Here is a 19548-nt window from a genome sequence, read left to right as displayed (position 1 = left end):
TCGAACAGAGGAGGAGAATGCAGCTACCATGGGTGCGGTGGGATCCCTGTTTGGGAACTTGTACAAATCGAGTGACTTTGGCAAAATCAACGGGGGCACGATTAAGGAGATGAAAACGTACATGCGGGAGACTCCTCTCTCTGCAGACAGCAACCCACTGCTTTGGTGGAGAAACACAGGGAACGCTTCATAACTCTCTAAACTCAATGGCAAATATTTGTGTGTGCAAGGAACGTCTGTGCGCTCCGAACGGGTGTTCTCGTCAGCTGGGAATATTGTAAATAAAAAGAGAGCTGCACTTGATCCTGACCAAATTGACAGTCTTGTGTTTCTGGCGAATAATATTCACAAATAATTTGCTCCTTTCAGACTGTCAACAGGCTGTGGTTTAATGTTTTACTGTTCATAGTTATGGTTTAATAAGGTAAACGCTCTTTACTCTTGTTTGAAATGTTACATGTTCTTTTCAGGAAAGGGTTTTTATCCTGTTTCCGCATGATGTGCTCCTGTTGAGTGCTAGCTGTTAGGTCGGGGTGTTTCTGTTTTAAACGTTTCATGATAAAATCACGAGACAGACTCAACAGGTTAACATTTTAACAGGTACAGCCTACACCTTCTTCAGCTTCAGCTCATCATATTTCCTTTTCAGCTCACAACATACACTTGGGCTCCTGTTCAAATACAGATCTGATGACTCTAAGATAGAAGGATTTATATTGTATATCCAAGATGAACAGTACTTAATAAAACAAGCTAATAAAAATAAATATAAGTGTTTGTGTATGTAATAGGGATGTTGGTCAAAGTAAAAAAAAAAAAAGTAAAAGTCTCTCATATGAATGTTTATATTTGTGTCTGTGTATTTGTGTAGATGAGAGAATGAAGAGAACGAAAGGAAAGAATGATGAGCAGATTAAAGTCGTTTGTGACTCAAAATAAGAAGAGAATAATGTGCAATAAAGAAATAAAAAATAACACAAATCCAAGACACCTAATCTTCCCCCAAATCTACCCGTGAGTCTTCAGTCAGGGGAATGTGGAAGTACCACTGCTTTAGAACAGACATCGCTTCAACAATGAAGGCTGCTACATGTGTCATTTGGTGGCTGTTTGCCATAATGAATCAATTAGAAGACTGACATACACTGAGGCAGTTTTTGTTGGTCATCGAGGACAAACTGTAACACATGTTACGAGGTCACAGCGTCAATCTGCCGGCCAATCTCCCCTCAGTACCTGCATCTGTCTCTCCAGGAAATGAATGGGCAAAGAGGCAGACAGAGATAATTACACAGCAAACAATAGCTGTCACTTCTTTCTACACCGACCTCCTGGCCTGCCCTCTCACCAACCACACACCATTTGCTGTACTCTGTGTGTGTGTGTGTGTGTGTGTGTGTGTGTGTGTGTGTGTCCAAAGCATGCCAGAGCAGCATCATGCATCCGTTTTCTGTGCATCCCTCCAACACTTCCACAGAACAAAGCATGTTAACCTTGAGCTGCGTAACAGCTTTCGGCTTGCGTCTGAGGAGATATTAGGAAGGTGATTAAGTGAGATTGATGGTACTTTAATTCCCCGGCAAAAATAATGGCTCCTTCCTGTTGTTTAATCTTCAATCTTCATTACAAGAGGGGGACTCAAGAGAGTGTGGTTTTAAGCCAGAAGAAGGCCGTGCTAACAAAGGACGCCATCAAGGATGGTGGAAATACATGTTAATCAAAGTAAATTGTAATTGAAAGTCCAAAGAAAGGCTGAGACTGTGCTGAAATAAAGATGAAGAAATGTGAAGGTAATTCTTTCAGAGCATGATGTTTTTTGGAATTCAGAGCATTCTCCTGCGATTGAGTCACATTGTAATTGGGAAAACAATCATGAAAAACTCTCTCATGCTTATTATTGTCGTGATTTTCATTTCTTCTGGGGATGTACACATACTTATGGGTATAACTTGTTCCCAAGACCTTGAGGCAACATAAACCCTTACAAAAGTTACCGTTTCAAAAGAATGAATATGATTAAAATGAATTGCCTTTCCTCAATTTGGACAAACTTAGGTTTTGGAGAAAGAAAGTTGTGGAAAGACAGCAGCCATTTACATTTCCCCAGAAGGTTCAGAGCTTGTGCGAGAGCAGTTGGACATCATCTTTTATGTAAGTTACAGAAATGTACCATAACCTCCCGATTGTGAGGTGAGAAACAACACAGTGCACAGTGATGCAGGAAGGTTCCATAGGTTTTCAAGGGGCACAGGTTGGATCCTTTTCTTATTGGAGAAGGACATTCATTTAGCAAACCAATGATCCCCTTCTGATTTCCAGAGGCGTTGTTCCAAAGCTGACCCAGCACGCTGACCTCCCGCTGGAGAGCGCCGAGCAAGATTACAATTCCTCCTTTGGGTGATCAATAACATGAGTAAAGAAGGCGATAGATGCAGCCTTGGAAACTTGTAGTACAGGGAGGTCAGAACACGAGGTCAGCGGAGGAGCAGGAGCTGACAGGGATTCAGTGTCTTGCTCAAGGACACTCCAGCATGGAGGATGCTTGCCCAGATGCAACAAGGCTCTTAGAGTTTCAGGGGGCGGGGCCCTGGTTCACCCACCAACTCTGCTGCGCCAACTAAAATCAAATCAGTTGTTTTAATTAAACTAATACAAAATAAAAGATAAATAACACAAAGACAGAAAAAAACCCAGGTTTTCATTTCCTGTCAAAGTGTACAGCAAGAGAACAGAAAAGGTGTTGATTCAAACCTCATGTCAAAGGCCAGCATGTGTTTAGTTTCAAAACACTACGAGTTGAATTCTTTTCAATTAAAAAAATAAATAAATAAATAAAAAGACAGAAAGTACAGGCCGTCTATTTTCGAGTCGAGTATTAAAATGTTGGGTTTCTTCTTTGCTCGCAGCCCCATTGAGCCCATTCCCAATATTTTTTAAGGAACATTCGGCGTTTTTTTTTTTTTTCAACTGCTTAATAATCGACTGAAATGGACTCACTAACAATGCAGCAACCAGCACATGCACATGAAAAGGGTCCCGTCGTGTCACTCACACGCATTTTGTCATTGTATCTGTGCATGTTTAAGCAGGCCTGTTTGTCTGTTTGTGTGCGTGTGTGTTTGTGTGCGTGGATATAAATATGATCAGTTGACTGTCGCCTCGTCTATAGCAGTCTTTCGGTAGAACAGGGACTACAGCAGCAACAGAAACAATCCTTTTAATCTAGTGCATCTTAGGCTGTGTCTCAGTCTGATGTCCGACTGCACAAAGAAAGGTCAGAGAGGACTCGGCTCGGGTGGGTGGAACAAACAACTGGGATTTGCTCTCTCTCTCTTTCTCTCTCTCGTTCCCTCAGTGAGGCTTCAAGGTCTGCTTTGGCGTACAGTTACAGTTAGTATACTCTCATCAAAGCGAACAAACATCTAAGTCCTCTAATGGAGTTGTGTGTGTGTGTGCTTCATGTTTTGGTGCCGAGGAAAGGGAGTGAAGGGAGAGGGGTTTTCAACTTCCTAATAAGTGAACTGCAACGGGAGAAAGTTAACCAACTCCCTTAAAAAGTTCATCCTGTCCTTATTCCCCCACATCATCTCTCTTCCTTTTTCCTGATTTGTCTCTTTCCGCTCATATCTGCAAAAGCTATCACTCATAATAGCCGTCTGAATATTTGAACATTCTTTCAAACCAGTCCATGCCTACCAAAGAGCAGTACGCACTGCCTGATCGAGCTCGTCCTCCTGAGTTCCATCCTGTTAAACGGTGAGACGCAAAAGGGGGGGAGGGAGAAAGATAGGGAGCTGCAAGGGGAGAAAAGAAATAAGAAATTGAAGGAGAATAGGGCAAGAGGAGGGAGGAAGAAGGGGGTCAGGGGAGGTAGAAAAGAAGAGATGAATGCAGGCCCTGTTCCTTCCCACTGTCTCAAACAAGGCCTGGGTAAACAGGAAGTACAGCTGCGCTCTGTCTCTGTCCCTGTGACTCTTTTTTTTTTTTCTTGTTCAGCTCCTGCACCTCCCTCCTTAGCTTGTCCAAAAATACATTGCATTCCTTTTCCACTTAGACAACAATAACACGTTCCTTATCTGTTCGACTAATCATTGAGAATAACGGTCAGCAAGATTAATAGGAGAACAGGCAAAAAAACGATGGTAAGTAAGGAGACGCAAACAATTGACAAAAGTCGTCGAAAATATCCCGGTGCCTTCTCGTCACATTGCGAGGAGTCATGATAGTTGGCAATCTGGACACGCAGTTCCCCTCAGTGGGCCCTAATCCCCCTATTTCTTTAAGAGAGAGAGGGAGTAGAGCGGAGGAGAAAGGAGGCATTGTGGCTCGAGACAGTGCAGTAAAAAGAGGAGCGTACAGTACCAAATTGAGGTCGCCGCAAGACAATGGCTGCCCTTCACTGGCTCATTCACACACGGTCTCCACACAGCTCTATCAAACGCCTCTTTCTTTTCTTCTCCCCCTCCTCTGTTCTGTTCTTTCTCTTTCTTTCTCTCACGTCCGCCTTTCTTCTCCTCATCACAGAGGGATGGGGGATAATGAAACCCCGGCTCACCCAGGCTGTTCTGGGGCCCATTTCAGAGAAGAGGAGCCCTCTCTCTCCCTCTCTCTCCCTCTCTTTCTCTCTCTCTCTCTCTCACTGGTCACCTTCTCATCCTCTCTGTTCAGAGCCTTCCACCAGCTCCACCCACAGCTGTTGTTTTGGAGGGAGAATGTATAGCTCGACAGGAAGTGGTTTGTTTAGGACTGGGACAATACAGCAGTTTACAAAAGTGTCCTGAAGTTCAGCTTTAGGTTTATACACTGTTTAATACAGACCAGGACATGTACAATTCCCTTTACATTCATTTTCTAAAGTTTAATTGAATCAAAAAAAAAAGTCATCATGTCAGTATATTGATCCTGTGTTTTCACTTTGAATGGGGTAAAGTGAGCCAACAATGTTTTGTTAAGAAGGTACAATTTGAACTTAAGTTGTTTTATGCTTTAATCCAACACTAGTGTTGGGAGGGACGGATGAACGATTTTTCATATACAGATAAATACATCTGAGGTTTTAAATGATGCCAAGACACTGCCCAAGAGTTTACTCACAGAGAACATGTCTGAACTTTCAGTGACCCAAACATGGCACAAGTCCCATCTGTGATTTAATAAGGTCTTGTGTTGCTGTGCGACTCTGACTCGCAGAATAAAGTTTAGATGTATTCTGAAATAAGAACTAACCAGCTAGAAACAAATCAATATATTATATTAGAATATCCTCATCCTACCATTTATAATCTGCAGTTTGCCTTCAGGGATGTCACAGAGTGCTGAACTCTTTTGACTCGACCCGCAGTGCCATATAGAATGAATTGCTGAAAATGCCAACGCTTCAAAAACCAATGTTATTGAGGCTTGATCAAATATGGGTGAATAATTCATGTAGTTTGGCGATAAAGTTTGATGTGCTGCCATCAGCATCTCACTGCAGACAATGCTTCTGTACGGTGTTTCGAGGTTAAACAAAGATTTAAACGATTATTAATTAAGTGAAAAAATCCAAACAAAAGACTGGTTCAGAGTCCAAGTAAGTGAAAAGTCCGACAAAACGTGCTCAGCAGGTGAAACGCTATGAGATGACATTTGAGGGAAACTTCACAGAAACTAAATAGACAATCAAACACAAAGGTGAAAACAGTCAGGGTAGGGCACACAACCACAGTGCATGGACTATACACACAGGCAGGAGGCAAGACGAAAAAACAAGATCGAACAGGAAGCACTCAAAACGTAGGAATCAGACAATGCACACAGGAACTTCAGGATCGAGTGGGAAAAAATACTGATGTGCATGAATAAGTTAGATTGTGGCCTGGATTTATGTATTTTACTACAAACTAATCAATAAGAAATGATTGTGTTTCCTTTCACAGAGTGAGTTATTGTTTAGCTAAGATTAGTCATGCCTTTTCTGTAGGAATAGGAATTTACAGGTTCTTTTATTTTTCTCCATTGTGACAGATGTCAATGACTCTGTACAGACACTTTCAATCAGCCCGATTTCTAATAAATCTTTTCCCCTCTCGGAGCTGTTGATCTCTGTGAGAGTGGCTTGCACTCCAGCTCGACTCCATCAGATCCACTCACCATGTTGGATCCTCAAAATAGCTGCTAATTGCTAACGGGGCTACCAAATGATGTGATGTGAAACTGCCTGTTGTCCCTCTCTAACAGGGCTCTCCTTGTGATTTAAGCTCATGTGGTGAAGCATAGCAGTGTTTTCATTATGCAAGTTTAACACCACACATCTCGTACTAAAAGTTAAACCGCATGCTCCTACTCAACTTTTGTTAGGTCTAATAGTTCTGACAGGAAAGCTTCGTATGCAGCTCTCTAGTACAAAGTGTAAATGATACGGGTCACAGTTCCCGATTTACTAAGATCCCAATTAAAGAGCAATAAATCACGTTTTCACTCCAAAAGATTGCACGTTTGGTTTGTGGGAGTTTTGCGGGTGATCTACGAAGAACATTTGCATGAACAATAACAGGTGCAAACCTTGTGGAGGTAGTAGCATTTCAGTCAGGCTTGTGTGTGTTCTACTGGTTTACATCACGGAGAGTTTGGACGCTAAGCAGGACGACTGCAAGCGCAAAATGGGTATTAGTGGGAGAGACAAATGAACATCCAGTTTTTTCGAGTTATAGCAGACAAATTTCAAATATAACAAAAATAACTTTTCGCTTATCAGAAAACCACAGAATTAAAACGTGCCTCTCTTTTCTTACCTTTGGTTTTTGAATGAATTGTCATACATTGCGCAGGAGGTAAGAGCTGTGGCACAGGCGCGCCGATAGGACCACTGTGCACCAGCGCTGCGTGTGATCGGACATAAATGCCTTTGCAAAAAGGAGCGCACAGGAGAGACGTGCAAGCCGAGAAAAAAGAAATGCTCAGTTTAAAATGTGATGTCGGCGAAAAGAGGAATGATATTACTATATATATATATATATATTACTAATATTACTGTGAATTCAGTAATATTAGTGTAATCATGGTGTTTCTCTTGGTTAAAAATGATTGAAGCAAAATCAAAAATGCATGCCATTTATTTTTCGGTCATTGAAACATGTTAACGTGTGTGGTGGGGAACAAAAGCGATCTTTACACCTTTTTTTATTGAGCCTATGTCTCCTCCTAACTGCAGTCGAGTTGTTTTGCTCATATGAAAGACGCAATCCTCACTGTACATTGTTAGTACATCCGATGACACATTTTTTGCTGGTGGTATCAAGTTTGCACAAGTTTTAATACACAGACGTCTAGTAAATCAGACCCACAATGTTTCAGTTTCTACAGAAATCATTACATCTTGTCAGAGGATGGAACAACATACTCAATGAGCTGCCTTCTTATATGTTCACTACTATCTTATATGTTTACTACTAATTTGTAAAACTCTCAGTAACTCACTCTGTTTGGTAACAGTGTAAAAATGTTTTTGATCCTTCATCTTTGATGAGCTACAGTCATCTCAAACAAGTAGTGTATTCTGTTTTTTATTTTGTAAGATTTTTAGGGGGGGTTGTTAATCATGAACACTGCTTATTCTATTGTCTTTTAGCTTGTTGGATTGTTACATGAGAACTTTAACTCTGCTCGGACTCCCTTATAAAAGATTTTGTATCTTAATGTTTCTTAGAAAAGAAAATGAATACATCAGAATGACTAATATTTCTTCTTTTCTTCTTTCTCATGTTCGAAAGGATATCAATGAGGGATGCCACTTATGTTCCTGCTTTTATTTCTGAAGTACAATAGACAGGAAAATCTATATATATTATTAATATTTTAACAATACATACTGTCAGAGGTATGTGAAAACTATGTTTTCAGCCACTTGTGCGTACACCTAGTACGACCAGCTGTTACAGAAGGAAGCATTACTGTAACATAGGGTTGCTCTGTTTTACAAAGGAAAGACAAATGAGTCTTTCAGAAGTCACATATGATATGGAGCGCTTGTTAAGAAGAACAGACCATGAACACTGAAATATGTTCCATTTGTGCCAATGAATGGATCTGTACAATCCACAGTTTCACACGCGGACAAAAATCCAAGAATGCCTTTGCACAGAAACAAGCAAATAAGTGAAGAGGGCAAAAGCACCTCCGGGCTACTTGGGTCACAAAGGCTGATGATCTACAAACCTAATTTGGCTTGGCAAACCTAATCGTTCAAAATTGATCGAATACAGAGTCTACTGGAGGCCTTTAAACAGTTTACTGCGAGAGGAGAGGAAAACAGGGATTGGCATTGTTATTCAAACCAAAGAAAACTTGTTGTCTTCCAAAGTCATCGAGCAGAAAGACGTCATTTGCCCACAGGGTTGAGCGCATGATGATGTTAAGGTGACCATTATTGCTCCACTGGAAAACATTGCTCTGATGTTCTTTTGATGGTCAAGTGTTCTTCAGTGAAAGCCGCATCTCATACCATATACAGAAAATGACAAACACAAATAAAGCTGTACAAACATATACAGGGGGAAGAGAGTAGATGCTCACACACATACTCAGTGGAGAGTAACAGAAATGTGTAGGAGAATATATTTAGACCACTGAGGGTTGACAGCGACAGAGTTATTATCCATAATCCCTTGATGTCCAATGCAATCAACTCAAACAGTTTTGTATTTACATTAGAGACATCAGGGAGTAGTCCCAGCAACACTACATTTGTATGTATGTGTTCTACATATTACCAACAACGTGTTGAATGTCCGTAACAAAACAGGGCAGTTAGGTATTGGGCACTCAATATAGTCATTTAAAGCATTTTTACAAAACTGTCCTTTTTATTCAGGACAAGTAAAGTTTTCTGTAAAGATATACTTTATTGTTAAAAAAATTCAACCATTCACAATCTCTCATTACAGAAGCCCAGTGCTCAGACTGAAATCAGCCGGTGTTAAAACAATGCAGGGGAGCGTTTTGGGTCATTTATGAACCTGATGTGGTCTGAGGACAGTAAATCTGTCCTGTGAGTAAACAAAGTGCAGGGATGTGCAGGTCACAAAGAGAAGCACATGCTTGTCATGGGTTGTTCAGTTACAGTACTCAGCAGAAAGTGTATTGTGTATTGTTTTGGCTGCATTGACTGAATAACACAGTTGTTTAATGTCATATTACCACAATGTCTTGTGACTTTTCTTCACATTCTCCCCCAGACTGCAAAAGCTAATTAGCAGCAATGAGCCAGAGCAATGCCAAATGAGTGATCCTTGAGAAACCACAGGTCTCCAAACGATGAGAAGACTTGTGTAATAAATGTAATACTGAGCCAGTAAGTGACAGTCAGTGTACATGCACAGTTAAGTCAAGCCTCCGTTACGGACATTTCATTTGACTACTTCCCTTGTCTTCGATTTCTTTGATGCATTAATTAAGGTGTATACATGCAAGAGACATTTGACTCCCAATCGCATTATCGAGTTGTGTTAACAGTCTGGTTTTGGTCGGACTAACAAAAAAACAACAACAACAAAAAAACATGATACTGTTAACAATGGAATTTCTATCATTCTTTGTAAATCCAGGAATTCAAACTATATTGATAGCACATCATACTCAGTGTGAACAATAATACTATACACAAGAAATGGCTTGGCTTCTTTGTCTTTTGGAGAATATCTAAAAACATTTGGGGGGTGGAGACACTTTCTCTAATATTAACAGACATAAATTGTTAGATTTAAATTTCTCTCCTGAAGTGAATTATATGATATCAAATCAAATCCATCCAGACTCTTGAAAGGCTCGAAAGCACTTTGTAAAAAAGAAAAAAAAAAGGTCCACTTGCACAGTATATCTCTAAAATTCCAGAGAATTGGCTTTTATGTGAAAGAGAAAGAAAGGACATGTAAAGAGAGATTGACAGCCTTTGATCAAAATGAAGTTTCGAAGTGCAAATATGGGTCCCACTTATGTCAACTTAGAAAAGAAGAAAAACCTTTTGGAAGTAGGTCTAACATGTTCCTGTGCCTTTCAGAGAACATGGGACGATCTTAAAACCGAAGAAATGTGAAACTCTCACAAAAACTCTTGCCTTTTTTTTTTTTTTTTTTTTAACTATAGAGCCAAGACACATGTCTCCACATTAGTCAATCTTCAATAACCATGTCAGCATTAAATGCTTATTAAATACTGAAATAATAGTAGTGTCTTTATAGGGGTGGGGGTTTCCATTTTTGAGAGAAATCTGGCGATCAGGAAATCCCCTCAGGGCAATTTCTCCTTTAACACAAAACAATTTAGTTTAAGTCATAACTTCAACGCTCACCACATGCTGTTCTTAGCTTTCATGCCAATGTTCATTTTGACAGGGGAGTATTTTTAAATGGTGAATAAAAGAACAAAAATAAATCAAATGCATTTGTCACTTTATCTGTCAAGTCTAGCAGCCATTGGTGATGTAAAAGTCGGTCATAAGTGGAGGGATGGAAACGGTCAACACGGTATGGTTTTCGTTCTGTCATGTCATTGCCATTTCCTTTTTTCAGTGACACATAAAATCTACAATCGTCTGGCATCAAAATGCAGAGCATGAGGCAGTTGACTGGCGGGTAGGAGAAAACAGACAACAGGTGGAATGACAGGCGAACAAGGTGCTAATGGGGCTGATTGTGGATGTAGGCAGAGAGGTGACGCTCGGTGGTCCATAAGGAGTGGACAGCAGGGCTGACCTCCCACTCTTACATCCAGCACTGCCACTCACATGCAGTAATTACCTGTCACACTGTGAGAGGGTGTGTGTACCTGCGTGTGATTCGGAGCGAGGGGTGTGGTAGGAGAGAGCACTTGCACTTGACCCAACATGCAAACCAACCCTGTGTTTCTCATAACTGACACGTAAAAGGACCGGCTGCCACACACCACCTCTCGGAGACCCTCGCTCTCCAGGCCCTCTCCTTTTCTTGCTCCTGGTAATTACCTATGGGCCTGTGGAGGGGTGGGAACCATTGTGTGCTGCATGCGGAGCACTCAGGGAGATGTGGGATTGATGCGCACTCAGTGACCTCTCTGATTGGGGTTAACAGCAGCCTCATTTGCATGGGGAGATGGGGCTTTCATTAGCTATAGAAGCAAGACCTCAGGTGGAGAACACTCATCCCTGCGTACATTACACAAACACACAATGACCATTTTTATTTAACCTTTTACAAGACAAAATGTTATTTTATTTGTGTCTGGGGATTTTTGTGCGAGTATAAAGGCATGACCTTATTTAACACCATGATTTAACGCATTCCAGCCAAATCATCCCTAAAGTTCTTGAATACATTCAGAGATTTAGATATTTAGGGGTCAAAGATCAAATATGTACACCAGGCACGCTGAAAGGTAAACTGCCAGGTAAATATTTCAAAGTGTTTATTGTCATAGTTTGGCCACGTGAGCACATCACCACTACCTCAAAAACAAAGTTAACTTTGTTCCCACAGTGCAGATCAGACCACAGATTTTGATCACAAATTAAGCAACAGAAAAGAGATTTAAAACTCGCTTTTTTTCCCTCCTCAGCTGGACATGACTCAAACTGTGCATTTTACCACCATCACTCAGAGGGATAGTTGTGATGTTTCGGGTCAGGATCATTTCAATGACAGACACACTCACACTTGCCTTAATTGCCAGTGGTTTGGACGACCGCAGTGAGCACACCGAGTGTCTACCATGGCTCTGTGCAAGACAACAGAACTACCTACGTCCTGTTAGCAGTAGCAATAGCCGCATGTAACGCTCGGCCCCTAGCCTCCCTCTTTAACAATTTGTGTTGTGACATCACAAGCCGATGATTTCACTGATCCAAGCCCATTGGCTCGTTGTAGCAAGCAAAAGCTCCCTTCAGACTGACTGTAGCATTCCCAATATGGTAGAAGGGGCGGGACATATCCGAGAACAAAACCGAACACCTGACCAATTACGAGACCAGAACGGGCGATCAGTCAGCTCAGACTTGGAGCACGTGGGGACCTGCACGTGTCAGAAACAGGCAAGAAAGAAAAATCTTTCTTCTCTTTGAAAAGAATCTGTTAAAGTTCCTGACTGGATTGTTTGTTTATCTTGTATGAATCAGATTTAGACCATGTTAAGAAGAAGGTACGAAATAGTAGATTACTTGAAAATTACAAAACAGCAATATTCACGTTTGTTAAAGAAAAAAAGGCTTTGTTTCGACAACGTTTTAAACAGTATAAATACTGTGGAATTGTGTGTATTTTTAACAACCTAACACACATGGCAAAAAAAAAAAAAACAATATCCAAATTTTGCAAGCCTTTTATATGACTGTGGGAGATAAATTTATGATTCTCATTTTTAAAAAGCATGGCTTTTAAAAGTTTGAAGCCGAATAATAATATCTTACTTTTTACTGGCTTATAAGAAAAACACTCCCGACACAATTAGCTGTCCATCTTTTAAACCTTTTCATGTGGAATGCTAATATGTTTCATTCAACTTTTTTATCTGTGGTTAGACTCATAATCTTTTGGAAAATGTTTAATATCCAAAATGGACATTCTGAAGAGTCTGCCAAACACTTTTGGCAAGAGCTGACAAGTACACTCTTGTGGTGCTAAGTAAACCAGAGTTTTCCAGTAACCTCTTCCACAGTAGCACTATTTAGTGAAAGCACAACTTAAGAGTTGATCATGATGAAGACAGACCCATGACGATTTAGGCTAATCCAGAACAAATTTGTTTTTCTAGCCTTTGCCAGAGCGTCTTCTAGCAGATTTTATATACAGTAGTTCTAGCACAGAAAAATACAGAGATGCAAGTAGGTCTGATGGTAACTTCCCCATGGTCACAAGTTTGACATACAAATTAAAAAAATAAGATTAATTCTAAATAAAACAACATAACACAATCTCTCTCTCACACACACACACACACACACACACACACAAACACTGAGCAATATACAACTGAAGACAGCTCAGCGCAGATTTGAAAGAGAGTCACGCAATAAAGTGGACACTTCACTCTGTGACACCTACAAACTCTCTCTCTCTTTCTCTCTCTCACACACACACACACACACACACACACGCACACTGTCACACACACTGTCCTGCACTGTCATGTATAATTCAGCGTGTGGCTGAGCGGGCAGATGCCTCATCCCCAGGGGGTCCCATCATGCCTTTGCTAGGATGAAACATTTAACAGCACAGGACAAAATGGAACATGCTCAAATAAATAAACAGGAAGGATTGGGCGTACACACACACACACACACACACACACACACACACACACACACACACACACACACACACACACACAATAGGCCAATGAGCACAGAGAATCACACATGCAAACACATAGACCATATTCGCAGCGTCACAATCACATGGTTGTTTTAAAACAAACATCACCTCTTCACTCGTCCCTTCTTGAATAGTCAAATCCAAAATTCTGAAGATCAGATTGAGAACCCCCCGGCTCTTCCCATTTGAAACACAATATTCACACATTTTTGCCTGTGTTCTGTTCAAAGCCATCGAGCGCACGCACACGCACGCAAAGAAGGGGCAAGAGGAACACTGCTTCTCCTTTTAAGGCTGTGAAAACAAATGGCCACTTGGCTTTCATGCACAAACAGGCAAAAAGTACAGAAGTGGTTTGTTAAATGAGTCACCCAACAACTGTAAGAGTGCTTTCATGGTGCAGCCTGAGTGAATAACTACAGAGAAACGACAATATGGCTGCATAATATCAATAGCTTTTTCTGTATTCAGCATGTGTGTGTGTGTGTGTGTGTGTGTGTGTGTGTGTGTGTGTGTGTGTGTGTGTGTGTGTGTGTGTGTGTGTGTCATAAAAGGTCTGGAGTTAGGCCAGGCTTTATGGAGGCTGAATATTAAACGTGTTGTACCCTTGACACAGGAGGAGTTGCTGCTGCTGGAGAGGACACCCCTCTGATGACATCACACAGGAAGACAGGGACTCCCGTCTGATGACTCCAGCCGTCTCCACCTCGTCCCTGCCTTCTTATTTCCTTTCCTTTAAACTGACCTAGCCTCTCACAGGTGTTGTCCTCAATCCTTCTCACCTCTTCCCCACACCTTCTGTCCCCACCTCTTTTTGTTTTTTTAGCCTTGCCTCCTTTCCTCATCTTCGATCCAGTTCACCTTTCCAGCAACAGCTTACTCTCGCCCTCTGACGTTGTGGACTCAACTCCATTCTCCACCTACATCGCCTCTCACCTCTCTCATCTCCTCTTCTTCTAAAGGTCCTCCACCCCGTTCCCTCTTGTCTTTTCTTATCTTCATTACCTACCATACGTCTCTCCTCCTCTCTGTCCTCCTTCCTTCATTGTAACTTAGTGTTGCTGTACCATCCCTTGTTTCTGTTTAGTCCTCTTCCCTCTTTTATTTTACTTTCACAAACGTCCAATTTCCTGAGCTCTCTTTTTCTCCCAAACCTTTACCTCCTTCTCCATCCTCCAGCTCCACTCTTCTTTATGGCACCATCTCCTGCTCCTTTTCTTTTCCATCCTTGTTTCCCTTCACCTCAGGTCATCCTCACTTCTCCTCTTGTCATCTAGCCATTTACCTCCTTCTATTCTCCTCCCTCTATTGTGAGTGCATATGAATCTGGCTGTATAACTGAATCCCCCCCCCTCCTCCTGCCTCCCCCATCTTCTCTCTCTCCCTCTTTCAGCTCAGTGCCAGGCGACCACAGCCCAAACTGTTCAGCTGCAACTGTTCCAAGCCCAATAATTACAGCTTGTCAGAAAGAATTAATTTTCTCATTTCTCATAAAGACGTGTAAAAAATTACCATGTTATTATAACGCCGCCACTCTCTGGAGGCACCAACAAAAACCAAATTTAATTTCGGAAATTCTTCCCTCGCACATTAAATTAAACACATAAATAAGAGTTTAGGAATTGGGGGGGAGGTTGCTGGGGGGGAGCATATGTTCGTTAGGCCGGCACCAGCTCTGGGTAATGGCCATCGTAATGTTTTGATGGGGCCGGCTATTGGTAAGCACCAATACATTTGCATGATCACCGTCGCGGCAGGCAAGCGAGCTGCCAATTAGCTCTCTTACGGCTCCGGACAGTGCTGGAGAGAGAGGAGAGGGAACTGTTCAGCATAAGAAACACACAGCAAGATATGGAGCTGAGCTAATTAAGTACTGAGTGTAGCACATGCACTGCTGGGAGATGTTCCATGGGATGTGCGGCTTTTCACAGAGGTCATGTTATTGTTAAGAAAACATTTTGACTCATGGTTCAGTAGTTTGGTCCCTAATAGCAGGGCGAAGACCTTGCCCAAAGACGCAGTTTAATACTTTTTTGTTCAATAACAATATGTATTTCTACCAATGTTTGTCCACAGGTTCCTAAGCTAAAATGCTAGCATGGATGATAATGATAAGTTTTTAAAGATGGAGTCTGTGAAAAGTAGTAATGTGACACAAACACTTTATTCCCTGACTGCCTTTTAAACTATTTTATTTCTACAGTTGTTTTTGGTGGTGTGAGTGCGTGTGTGTGTGTGTGTGTGTGTGTGTGGGGGGGGGGGGGGGGCTTCTTATACACAATCCTGTTTTGTTTTTTTAAAGAGTATAAAGGCCAAAGCATGTATTTCTGTTTTTAAATGTGCAGCTGTAGATGTTTTGAGTTTTATTTAGCCATGCAGTTCTTGATTTCATCTTTTTATACATTACATTATACATTTGGTTGAGAGAAAAAAAAACCTCTTACCCCAAAAATGTCCTTGCCAAGACAGGCAGCAGCGTATGTAGACAACAATATTAATATATTGACAAATATTAAGCAACCATACATCAAAATGTACCTGAATACTTTCAAAGACATGAGCTAATGAAACAGTGAATGCAAAAAAAAAAAAAAAAAAAGGTCAGATGCAACATCTACAGCTAGATTTACACGTGAAGCCCTTGAACATCCTCTTGAAAGCATCCATTGGGACCAGCTCATTAAGTTTCAGGTATGCTTGGCATCTGCTTTGTGTTTTACATATGAAGCGATGTTCAGTGACTTTTTTTCCCCCTAGTTCAGTTCTGATCGTTGGATAAGACAGGAGGAAAAGTTCCTGTACTCTTTTGACCGAGTGTATGACAGTGTGTAAGTTTACCTTTGAGTTCCATTTCATCTGACACATTGTTCATTGTTTTGTCTTTTCCCTTCACAACTTTGAATTATTGATCAAAGATGAAATCCTTCTAATATACCCTTGAACTGCAAAAGGAGAAGCACACTAAAGATGCGGTGTCCGTCTGTCCTGTCTGCTATTTTACTTGATTAATGGTCAATGAGAACAAAGTGAATGAAAAGAGGTGGAGACATCATTTGGCACTCAGCAGCAGAATACTCTTATACTGACTTCGGTTATTATGGTCTGATGGAAGTGAAGCAGAAGACGGGCCCCTCTCACTCTGGATGGGGAACCCCCTCAATATAACAAACTCACCCATACGCATCCAAACCGGGTGTCCCATGCAACTATTTGGCATAGTGACGACAGGGACTTTCCCTGCCTGCAGCACAAGACGCACATAAAGTACACCCCTGTTTGATAAACATGCTGCCGGCACAGTTGTGGCTAATTTGAAAGGATTGCTTCTTACACACACACACGCACACACACGCCGACCATGGTCAGGGTGACCAGTGCCAGCTAAATCTCCTCAGCAGAGCAGTGATGAGGCCACAATCTGTGATCATGACCCTGCCTTGACACAAACTGTCTGGGTTTAAACACACGCAGACACACACACACAAAGAGCAGGCAGACAGTAGTTGAGTCTAATTTAATGGTCATTTGTCTTATATCTGGCTTTGCTGTTGCTGTCCATCTCTGACTCCGGGCCTTGTTCTCTATAAAGCGCTGTCCACTGCTCTCTTTCATTACAGCTAAGCGTGAAAGGTTTGTTGCTGATGTGCCACAACATTTAGACAAAGTCACAAGTGAAACACATTTCTCAGAAAAGTTTTTAGATGTGCATTCAAAGTTTCCATGCGATAAACGTGAGAGGCGGGAAGATAACCGGACTTGTGGGGTTCAAATTTGGTCTCTATTCTCAACTGTTCACAGCACACACACAACACTTATGTGACTTTAATGTTAATAAGGATGATCAATTCATCAAATTATTGGTTGTTCATAATTTGCTCGACCTAGAATGATTTATTGATTTAAAATATCAAGAACGTGAATGATTGATTGTTCGTTTTACCAATGGTCCAGTAAGTCACATGATTCGAATTTGCAACCCGAGATGATTAAAAGATTTGTATTTTTTTTATGATTTTATTTTTTCTACTTCAAATCTACTATTCGATATTACATTACATAAATATGTCACATTATCTGTGCCTTGTAATACAACTATAACAGGAATTAGTCAAGGCAATGAATTGACTGTTTTGTTCAAAATAAAAAGTTATGTTGCATTCACTGCATGATAGTAAACTTACGGCGTCTACTTTAGATAAATCTACGCATGAATCAGTGATAATTGCCCTTATGTCCTTCAAGTAAATGTCAGAAAGACAGAAATCTGTCTTCAAAGTTCTTGTGAAAATTGAACGTGAGTGTGAGTCTGTGTATGTTAAACACATAGAATGAGAACAGGAGATTCAAATATAAGGTCGATTGGAGCCCTTACCAGATGCTTGGTTGAGCAGCGTGAAGTGAAAACTGTCCAGAAGTAACAAGTGCCTCAACCCTGGACAAACAACAGGGACGAGAGAAAGACAAAAGAGAAATTACAGGAGGCTCATATTTGTTCATATTTGTTTAACTTTTTAAAACTCTTAACTCAACATTTCAATGCAAACAGTTCTACTTTCAAGTCAATCTCGGTGAGATGAGAGGATTCACTCCCCATACACTTTCTGTTGAGCATTTCCTTTGGCTGAGTCTGTAGTTGGTATATGGCTCAAATATATTTGCACTACACAGAGTTAGCTAAGTTTAATTTCATTAGCTCGATGTTTAACAGGCCTTTTTTTTTGTAATTTTCCCAGCACAAAAGGTTTAAGACCTTGTCCAAATATTGATTTCAGTAATTGTTACTGTACAACCTGCATTTCCCTGGATTTCAAAGTGTTCGATAAGGGTACGTCAAATACAGTGAAACAGTGAGGTTAGAAAGAGTTCAGGAAGTAAAGGTAAAATTGAGGAAATGAAATTCACAAAAGAGGGACAAAAGAGTAAACAATTGTTGGTCATATGAACGTGTCTTGGCTTAAAGATCATTTCTTTATCCAATTCCCCCCCCCCCCCCTTTGCCCTCTCTAACCCACCCCCTCCTGCTCTCTACATTCCTCCTACCCTCACCCCCTTTATACCATAATTCTTTAATCTATAAATAACAACAACAGACACTATAGAAGTACATAGACACACTGTAAACACACACACAGTCTAAACCAATGAGCACAGTGGTGTATTGTGTCAGTAGAGCCAATACACACTTCCACGGCCATTACTCCCCATGGAAACAAGTGAGTGTGTTTGCACACATGTGATGTTGACGTTGTACCCGCACAGTGGTTGCCTTAGACAATAAGCTATTTCAGGGCCAAATCGCTGACAAAAATCCATTTTTCCACCCCACTAAAAAAGATCAGGAATGAAGGAGAGAGTAAGAGCTGGATAGGGAGAAAAGCTGAAATCAAATAAACAGTGGCGTAGATCTCTCTTAAGCTGGATTTATCTCTGTATTTTGTCATCATTCTAATTTATTCCCCAACGTGCTTACAATTACTGCCTTTTCAAAACTCATATCGCCGGCTTGTTGTTGTTCTCAGAGAGATTGCGTGGTATCTGCAAATGAATGAGCGGGGGACTTGCATAAGGTGGAAAAGCTCCTAGTGTACTTTTGTAGATTATCCACTTGATACCGATTCATTTTCTCTCTCACTTGTCACAGTTTTGTAAAGGAGGCGATGTAGGACAAACATGCAAATGCACAAACGTGCACGCATACAGACACGCACAGGACGGTAGAGTGTAGGGGACGGGAGTGGGCTCATCATCTTTAGTTGTGATTACAACACTTGGCAAGCACTCCCCTGCCTGTTTGCCTGCCTATTGCCTTACAAATGGATTAGTAAGCCCTGTTCCATTTGTGTGTGTAGCTTCTCTGAGATTTAGGCTGACTTACAAATAACACCAATCAGATTTCGGAGCAGCCGTTGTGTAGTCTTTTCCGGGGGAATATTGGACGATGTGATTTGGGGACAACGCTACAGTGCTGCTTGTATATGCTTAGTTTGTAAAAACCTTGGGACTCATGTTTGTGTGTTAAGATTTCAACAACTTATAATAAGGAAGTCTATCTGCAACTTTAAGAGTCAGTTGGCGGCTAATCCATTGGTGGCCTGCTCACTCATCCCTAGCTTGCATGTAATACAGAGGACTACATCTCTGCATGAAGGAGAGAGGAGAGGAGGTATGCAGACAAGGAAGCAGGGCAGATCTTTTATGTTTCTACGGAGGTCATCCCTAAAACACA

The 19548-nt window shown here is 41.1% G+C and overlaps 1 long non-coding RNA gene across 2 annotated transcripts in view; it reads right to left on the bottom strand.

Moving 5' to 3' along the window:
- The window catches only part of LOC306817932, a 140173-nt gene that overhangs the window by 38425 nt on the left and 82200 nt on the right, over positions 1 to 19548 (bottom strand). For both annotated transcript variants that reach the window (XR_013778100.1, XR_013778101.1), the window contains exon 4: positions 17695 to 17754. This is a non-coding gene — a long non-coding RNA (uncharacterized lncRNA). The remainder of the gene's footprint in view (positions 1 to 17694; positions 17755 to 19548) is intronic.

The sequence above is a fragment of the Symphodus melops genome, assembly GCF_947650265.1.
Source record: "Symphodus melops genome assembly, chromosome: 22".
NCBI classification, from domain to species: domain Eukaryota; kingdom Metazoa; phylum Chordata; class Actinopteri; order Labriformes; family Labridae; genus Symphodus; species Symphodus melops.
The sequence above is the reverse complement of the archived record's forward strand: the minus strand, read 5'-3'. Positions and strand labels throughout refer to the sequence as shown.